General features: G+C 40.1%; 1 protein-coding gene across 2 annotated transcripts in view; it reads right to left on the bottom strand.

Annotated features, from left to right (window-relative positions):
- PIK3CA (phosphatidylinositol-4,5-bisphosphate 3-kinase catalytic subunit alpha) overlaps nt 1–9,177 on the bottom strand; it is an 80,587-nt gene extending 71,410 nt beyond the window's left edge. The window contains exon 1 of one of the 2 annotated variants that reach the window (XM_026007196.2): nt 9,036–9,177. The gene's annotated coding sequence lies outside the window, so the exon portion shown is untranslated. Of the gene's footprint in view, nt 1–8,289; nt 8,419–9,035 lie in introns of those variants that run through there. The other variant, XM_072752643.1, reaches the window with a different exon arrangement.
- Between the last annotated feature and the right edge of the window lie 611 nt (nt 9,178–9,788).

Here is a 9,788-nt window from a genome sequence, read left to right on the forward strand (position 1 = left end):
TCCTTCTTTTACAAACAAGGAAATGTCTATTAACCCGGAGAGTGTTTAACCCAGACAGGTTAAATAACTTGCCCTAAGCTACAAAACTACTAATCTCAATAGTCTGGCTCCAGAGCACATGCTCTTAGCCATTATGACGTATATTTTGGAGAAAGAAAATTAAAGAAGCCTAAGTACACTGACTGTATTTTTCAACAAGCTAAGCACACTTCTTGGCTTATTTTAAGACTGTACTAACTTCAAATATTCTGTCCTATTGTCAAATAACTTACCTTCATTTTAGTTGCTAAAAAAAATATTTGTAGGAGAAATATACTAATTTATATGCATGATATTTATACTCAACAAAAAAGACCATAGCATGATATATTTAGCAATGCTCTTTAGTAGTTGTACATTAGCAGATACATTTAGCTATACATTAGTAGTGCCGTGAATATAACATGGCTATAAAAAAGGTTGCTTTTTATTGTACAGAATTAGTCAAAATTATTCAAAGTGATTTTGAAGAAATCTGGAGCCCCATAATATCACTAAGAGAATTGAAAGTTGGCCATTTCTAGTGAAGAGAAAACAGTCTCCACACTATAAAATTACTAGTATTCCAAAGTACTTTGAGTACTTATTATTATAAAGACAAGTACAGAAGCTGCTTTGAAAAAGTCATGTTCAACCTTTACAACTCCCATATAGAGAAAAAGAATAAGAATATCTCTTTCATAAATACATTAAGATGCTGCCTATGGGAGTCTCAAATGCAAATAATAATAGCCATTAGATTTTAAGGAAATAATTCAAATGGACAACAACTTCAAAGTGATATTACTATTAATATTTATAAATTTAAAAAGTGAAGTATAAAACACAGTTTTTCCTTTCCCTACTGTCAAGTATGGTTTGATTTCAGATTGGACGTTAGCAGTCCTAATTTCAAACTCCCCCCTCACAATTTTTCCCATTAGTGATGCTTTATACTTGATGATGTACTCTATAAATTCATATTCATAGAATAGTAGCTTATTTAACAAAAAAACTTCAAGATTTTTGCTCTTTCCAAAAAGTTAATCTCCTAAGGAAAACACACACACACACTCCACTCACTTTTATGCTAGAGGCAGTCAATTGTTTCTAAATGCAATAGTACTTTTAGGTCTAGGCCTGCAATAAGTCCATCAGAGAAGTACTTGCAAAAGAATGACCTCCCAAAGAAAAATAAGCCACAGAAATATGCTTAGTTTGTTTAAAAAGGAGTATATACTCAAAATAACTCTAAATAGGGGCACCTGGATGGCTCAGTCGGTTAAACATCTGCCCTGGACTCAGGTCATGATCTTGAGGTCCCAAGATCGAGCCCCACGTCCGACTCCCTTCTCAGCCGATAGTCTGCTTCTCCCTCTGCCCCTCCTCCCACTGCTCCTGCTCTCTCTCTTTCTCTCTGTCAAATAAAAATAAAAAAAAATCTCAAAAAAAAAAAAAAAACCTCTAAATTTTTGGACAGTTTCCTGATTAAAAAATATTCAAACCACATAGGTAAGTAATTTGAACACTTATAGAAACAACAAATCAGTGGCATAAATACCAATGCTTTCTAATCAAGAACGATGATTTTTGTTATCTTTCCTTATATCTGCGCAAAAAAGACGTATCTGGAAAAAAAAAAAAAAAAAGGCTTACTGTGTCTCTGGAATTATATTCCTAAAATTAGAACACAGTTTCTGAAAACCATCTCATGGGGTGGGTCACCAAAGGAAACTGTGGAACATACTTTCCTAGAAGTCTTTAACAAGGAAGGATGGTGACCAGTGGCTATTAAGGGTGCTGTGACAGGTTTGCTGGCCTTCATAACCCTGGCAACTGGTGTGCAATGGATGACCTACTCTCCATGCCTGTCATTCAACTGCCTGAGTGCCAGTAACTAAAATGGCCATGCCTGAAGTTAGTTTGATTTCCAAAGTCACTGATGGTCAGAAAGAAAAGAATCTTTTCCAGCCCATTCTTTTCTGATGCCAGTTTGTCTATGCCACAGATTTTCATACAAGGGCCTTCAAATATGTGCACATTTATAAACAAGCAGATAAGAAGATTTTAGCTTCTGAAAACAAAACAAACTGGCATAGACTGTCTTCCCTTTTTAGGGAGTGGCTTACTTTTTCTTGAAATCAGATATAGACTTGAAAATACTAGGAATCTCACAGAATTTTGGAATTGTAAAGAACATTAGAAATTGTGTAGGAAAAAAAAAAGAAATTGTGTAGGTAAAAGGAACAAGCAGCAAAAGATTAAGATTTAAAACTAAACAGTTGGTTAATAGTTCAACGTAGAACCCAGATTTTAGGGCAGCCTGGGTGGCTCAGCAGTTTAGCGCCGCCTTCAGCCAAGGGCGTGATCCTGGAGACCCAGGATGGAGTCCCATGTCAGGCTCCCTGCATGGGGCCTGCGCTTCTCCCTCTGCCTGTGTCTCTACCTCTCTTTCTCTCTGTGTGTCTCTCATGAATAAATAAATAAAATCTTAAAAAAAAAAAAAAAAAAAAGAACCCAGGTTTTAGATTCCTAATTCAGTGTTCTTTTCACCATAGCACACAGTCTCTCCTTAACCTCCTCTCTTAAAAATATCCCCCAAAGCAAGAGAAATATGCAACTTGTTAACAACTTACAGAAAAGTGTTTCTGCTATACTTCAAGTTTATATTCAATAAATGATCAACTAAGACTGGCACAGAGCAACTTACCTACTCTTCAGATAGTTTGAAGTATATAGCTACAAACTGATAAAAGATAAGAAAAATATTTTGATTCTTAATTATGATTTTGCTGCAAAAATATCAATGCTTATTGGCCACTTACTTTTAGGCACTACGCTAAGTGCTGAAGATAACAAGAATGAACATGATTTCTTCCTGTTAAAAATTTTATGCTTAAAATTATCTTCATAATATTGTTTTAACTTTCTATAGTACTTTGTAAGATGCATATCTCCACTCTGTCTTACTAACGCTTGAGTAGGTATTGAGGTTGGCAAGAGAATTATGATCAGAATAGATGTTCTATTCTGTTGCAGCTTTTTTTCAAATCACAACATTGACTTTTTTGGCTTCCACTATACAAATATTTAAAATCTGAAATATACCAGATAGGTATGATCTGTAAGGATTCTTACTATTTTTTAATCTCACCTTTATTTTAAATCCTAATGCTGGTTTTGATACAAAGACTCCATAACAATTGCAATTATATGCCAAATGTCATTAAAACTTAATTTCTACTACATGACAACAATTTTGATAAATTATCAAGGTAACTACTAAGTAATACAGAAGAAATGAGTACTTAGTTATTGAGCTAAATATGAAATTCTTATATTAGATATAAACTTAGAATAATGATTAGTATGTATATTCTTCCTTAATAATTTTATATAATTTGAGATCACTTAAATTATCTCATTATATGATTTACTTAGCAAGCAACATAATACAATTCCTATCAATGCAGGAAAAGAGGCAAAAATTTGATATAATCTTCGTCTTCTTCCCCATACACAAATACAAAGTAACATTTTGGGACTGGAGTTTAGTCCCTTAGCCCTCTAGATCAGAGCTCTATAATCCACACTTAAAAACAGCTTCAACTTAATATTAAACTTGAAAAAGCTCTAAGTTACCACATTTATTACAAACTTGTAAACTCTTTATTGGAAGATTTTAACTTTAAACTCCCTAAACTATGTATTTGGGAAGAGGGAGAAAGAACACTTAAAAGTTCCTTAACCAAGATCAATCAGTTCACAGAATAAAGGATTAAATGTGAATAAGACACATATAGCTATAAAACACTATTGATATATTTAAAATTTAATAACCTTTTTCAGTGATGGAAATCACAAGCCTTCAAGTTGAATTCTCAGATTTTACTATGTGTTGCTTCACATTTCTTTTTTATGCCCTAATATTTCAGTTTCTCCTCCTCACAGTTTTTAAGTTTTATTATAGTATTTTTTTTTTTTCCAAAATGACTGGTAGTAAAATTCACTTTAAATACAAACTTAAAGGAAAACTCAGGCACACCAATTTGGTTTATATAAAAATAAGATTGGTATCAAGGAACTCTAGCCAAGAGGTACTATTTACACTACACATAAGGTTACTCTCTACTACCAAATAAAGGCTAACTATATATTTAAACACATGGCTCCCAAATAAAGAAAAATATCAACAATTTCAGTCTGTTGATATCTGAAATTGCTAATCTGACATCAAGAACATGAATTTGGTCCTCACCGGAGGTATATTTTCTGTATCTCCCAGAAATTACTAAATAATGATCCCTGAATTTTAAGCTTTGGTGAACTGAGGTTTTATCAAAATTTTGAGTTTTCTTGTATAAATCACCTATAGTTTTAATTTGTCCTCTTCTTTTGGAATGGTCAAGTCTGATATCACTTGTCTTTGGAGATGCTGTAAGGTCACCAGATTCTTTCCTCCTTCATATTATGTATTATAGGTATATCGATATCGTGTCATGGTTGAAACTCCTAGGCACAATTACTTCCCAAACAGGCTAACACCTGGGTGTTTGACAGTGCAATGGGATTCTAAGAAAATGAAACTAAAAGTCACAGTGATTTTGGTCCCTAGTCACATCTGTAGTGCTAGCAGTTAGCAAAGTGGAAAATAGGATTATATAAACTATGTCTTTTTGTTATCTAAGTCCACTCATGAGATCTAACACCTCCTAGGGAGAAAGGAAATGAACATTTATTAAGTGCCTGATACAGGGACAAAAACTCTCTTAGATCTAGATTTCATTCAAAATTTCAACAAGAGTCTATTGAATAGTAATTACTCCCATTATGCAGATTAGGAAATCAATCCAAAGTAATCCTGTCAGTAACTGCAAGAGCCAAGTACTCAACCAAGGCGCTTCAGACTCCAAAGCTGTATTGTTATTACTCATAAGATTTAAGGCTACATGGGTACCATGCAGAACACCTGGTACAATCTCTCTGTGTTACAGATGAGGAAACAGAGGCCCAGAAAAGACTGAGACTTGCCCAAGGATGCAATGTTTGTGGTGAAACTGATATTTGAATTCAAGTCTCCTGATTTCCAGTGCAGTTCTGTGCATAATAATCCTTATTTTTGCTTGTGTGTGTGTCTCTGGGGTTGAGTCATGCTTGGTATAATTTATACATAATTTATAATGTCTTGACTGTCTCCAAATGAAATTATATGTGTGGCAACTTCAGGGATATACATTTTTTAGTGACCAAAGATATTAAATGTATTTGGCAGAAATAAAAACTTGATTGGTGTTTGTAAATTATTACATGTTGCAAAGAAATCTTTTGCCAATATACTTATTTATTCAGTTAATAAGGCCTATTATGTACTGGCAACTGTTCTTGCCAATAAGAAGAATACAACTATATATAAAATAGAAAGATTCCCTATCCTTCTCATGGAATTTATATCCTGGTGGAGGATATAGACAAATAGGCAATTATAATGCAGTGAGTCAATGCTACAACAGTGGGAATACAAGATGCTATGGGAACAGGAAATAGTGATACCTACCCAGACTAGACTTTTTGAAGGAGGTGATGTGAAAGACGAGTAGGAGTCAGTGAGTTAAGGAAGAGGTATAGAGAGTGCAAATATTTCAGGAAGAGCATTTGCACAAGAGATCAGGGAAAGGCCAAAGAAGCTGTGGGAGGAGAAATGAACCTAGAGAGACAAGCAAGGACCAAACCACGCATGTCCTTAAAAGAAAGGGCTTTATAATCTTGTCTATTACTATTACCTGAGGAACTTTAAAACAAATGAAGAAATCACAGATGTCTGGGCCCCATCTCTCAGACCAATTAAATCACAATCTCCTGGTCCTGGTACTACTACTTCTTTTTTTTTTTTTTTAAGATTTTTATGTATTTATTCATGAGAGACACACAGAAAGAAGCAGAGACATAGGCAGAGGGAGAAGCAGGCTCTCTGTGGGGAACCTGAGGCGAGACTCGATTCCAGGACCCCGGGATCATGACCTGAGCCAAAGGCAGACACTCAACCACTGAACCACCCATGTGTCCTGGTCCTGGTACTTTTGAAAAGATAACTAGATGATTCTAATACGTAGCCTGTATTGAAAACTACTGTTCAAGCTATATAGGGAATTAAAAACATATACTTATTACTGGAAATAAAGGAAAAGGTGATCTTAAGTAATTAACTTCTCCGGGCCTTAGTTTCTTTATCTATTAAAAAGCAGGATGAAGCAGGTTAGAGGTAGCTTGATATACTGAAAGGAATCAGAAAACACTGGTTTTGTCAATGAGTCTGTCACCTGATGCCTGTATGACCTCAGATTAAAATGTCATTTCTCGGAGATAGTAATACTGCCTGGCTCCAGGATTGCTGTAATTCAAGACCGCACTTAAGAAAACAGCTTGATAACTGTGCTAATGAATATAAACCACAATATTCCACGATTTATGCAGCTAAAACTGTGCAATTTTAAAGATCATACATATTTTTATCAAAGATGAAATCTTTATGATGCTTAAGGAACACATTTTACTTAAAGAATCACACCTACCCTAGAATTCAAGATATTAAAATAATAAAATAGAGAACTGATCCTTTTAATGCTACTCCAGTTGCTAAAGAGATCAACTGGGATTAAGTTAGCTCTTTTCAAATAAACAGATCAACAGAGCAAATGCCCTTTAATGGTAACAACAAATGTTAAAACTCTGTTCAGTAAAGGCCTCCAAACAAGAAAGCTACACACAAAGTAAACTGTTTTAGGAAAAACATTATTATGATCTACCATCTTATACAAGTATTTCATTTATAAATGTAGGTGGTTGGTTTTTGTTGTTGTTGTTTTTTAGGGAATACTTATTTGAGATGGAGAGGATCTTATCCTGAGAGGAAGGAAGCTCTGCCTCCAGAAGGACTGTTCCATACACAGAGCCTGGCAGAGTCACTGTTCTTTTAGTCTCCCTTTTACATATGTCCAGCCCCATGAGAATACACACATTGATGCAGTAATCTTTCAGTTCAAGTACAGTGCTGTATGGAGCGACATCTCTTTCATACTAAATCCAATTTACTTAAAATTTAAAAACTTTAATTATATAAAAACACTGTTCTGCATTTACATGTGGCTCATTTTTAATTCTCCAACTAAAACTGACAGAAATGCCTTCAAACTTTATATTCACAGTCGACAGAATATTAATATTCATTTACTTTCTATTTTGTCCATGGAGGCATTACTATTATGATGTGCTATCATTTCTTTCAATTACTTATTTTGCAAAGAAAAGCACTCTATTTTACAGAGATGGAAAATGCACAAGAAACTTTTGAAAAAAAGTTATGGATGACATTTTATTTAATTTTATCCCAAAACACCACATGAGAAAACTTAAAAAACAAAACAAGCGCGCACACACACACACACACACACACACACACACTGGGCCCTCTTCAGATAATTTTGGTTGATGACACTGCAGAACAGTTCATCTGATAATCAAAATTTTCCATAATATGTGATGTTTAGCTAAAAATCTATGCTGTCAACCAGAATTCAACACTTTAGTAAAAAAAAAAAATCCTAAAACTTGAATACACATAGGAACAAACTCTTACACTGCAGTTGCTTTGAGGGCCTCTTAATAGAGACATAGAGTATTCTGATTTATCCAAACTAAACTAGCAACATGGTATCTTAAGTATTTTTCAGGTCTTTTCTCAACCCCATCACACAAGCCTGTATAAAAGCAAATTTGCAAGCAAATACCCTTGAGAATCTATTTTCTAAGGAGGAAAACATGCGACCAATACTGTCCGCAGTGGTTCAAATGTGGCCACTGAAATCACCCGGCTTGGCTTACTCGTCTATCTACCCAAGTTTTCGAGGGGTTATCCCAGACCTCACAAACTGGATTCAAAATATCATCTCGCAAACCCCTGTCCCACGCGTGCACAAAGGCACTGGGATGAGGAAGCTTTTCCAAAACGAAATCACAACTCTAATCCATCAAAGACTACACGGGCTGTCTTCTACGAAGCCCCCTCTGGTTGCGCTCCCTTACCCCTCCGTGGAACTACGTAAACAGTCCCCCAGTTACCGACATCTAAGAAAACCGCTTTCGATTCCCGAGCCTGGGAACTAGCCACCACCACCGCTCTTCCTTTAGCATCCTAAAATAAACCCCCTCAAGCCGCGGTCAAAACACAGGCTGAACGGCTGGTGTTTACACAGCCCGACCCTGGGCGTACCCTACCTTTCTGAACCACTTAGGAGCGAGGGAAAAGGCATCGCATAATAGACTTAGTAAAGACACAAATCACCAGACAACGTCTCAGGTCTATGAATGAAAGACCCAATACGTCCGATTGTCTCGGTTAAAAGCAAAAAAAAAAAAAAAAAAAAACAAGCTCGAGAGGAGGAAGGGTGGGAGGAGAACCGCGGGGTGGGGGGAGCGGTTTTCCTTCCCTGCCCCAGCCGGGCGATTTAAACTCAGCGTGAGGCAAAGGCAGGGTAGGGTCGCCCGGCTGGCGGGGCCCAGTCCCGGGGCATGACAGCCCCTCCGGAGCAGCTCGCGGCTCCCCCGGGGTCCCTCGTGCCGCGCCGCCCGCCGCAGCCCTGCTCCCCGCCGGCCCGGGGGGCGTGCAAGGGCGCGGGGGGCCGAGATACCGCGACCGGGGCGGCGGCCCTGGGTGCACTTCCTCGGATTCCAGACCGCCCCATCCCCAAAAAAATGAGAAAAGGAAGGAAACCCGAAGCGTGGCGGCGGCCAGGGGGGAAAGGAGAGTAAGCGGCGAGCCCTCGCCTCTGCATCTGGGTGAGGCCAGCGGCAGGCGGGGGAGAGGGAGCGGCGATCGCAGGCGAACTCCGCGGCGGGCCGACGCCGGGAGACGACCCGAGGGTGCCCCCGCCCAACACCGCGGGCGCGCCGGGGAGGCCCCCACACCCACCCGGTCCGCATCCCCGCCGCGCCCGCTCCGGGCCGCTCGGCGCTTTACTCACGCTCGGGGCTGCTCCAGGCTCCGCGGCTCTAACCACATCGGGTCCCAGCCCCGCGGGCGGCGGCGGCGGCGGCGGCGGCGGCGGCGGCGGCGCCGAGGGAGAGGAGAGCGGGCGGCGCGGCCCCCGCCTCCCGGCCCCTCTCCCCCGCCGCTCCGGAGCTGCCCGGCCGGGCCCGAGCCCTGCCTCGCCGGCGGCCCCAGCCCCGGCGGCCGCGGCAGCAGCAGCCCAAGACCTCCGCGGCCGCAGCGGCGGCACCGGAACTGCCGCTTTCTCCTTCTAGCTCCCTCTCCTTTCTAGCCCCCGCCACACGCCCCCGCCCCCGTCTCCTTTCTCTGTCACCCTGTTTTTTTTTCCTTTTGTTTCCAGAATAAACTTTATTGGTCTCTTTTTCCGCTCACATCGTGTAAACAAACAACGAACTCTTCCCCACCCCCTCGACTCCCCCCCTCCTCCGGCAGAGGAGGGTAAGAGCTGAGGAGGGGCCGAGCCTACAATACCCCGGAAGCAGACGCGCAGAGGACAGGAAGTGAAATTGCCGAGAGCGGGAGGGGCAAGTGGGCACTCGGGTAACAGTGCGCCAGTGCGCCTGCGCCTCGCTTTTCCGCCCGAAGTCCGGGCGGTGGAGGATCGCGTGTGTTTGTGCTCCTGCTTTTGCAGCAGTGAGACTGTTGTGTCATCCTAGGACTGCCTGTGTGTTTAGGTGTCTGCTTCGGCGGGCACTAAGCAGGCCAGGGTAGACATAGGCGCGTATTG

Source organism: Vulpes vulpes, chromosome 3, assembly GCF_048418805.1.
Source record: "Vulpes vulpes isolate BD-2025 chromosome 3, VulVul3, whole genome shotgun sequence".
Classification (NCBI taxonomy): domain Eukaryota; kingdom Metazoa; phylum Chordata; class Mammalia; order Carnivora; family Canidae; genus Vulpes; species Vulpes vulpes.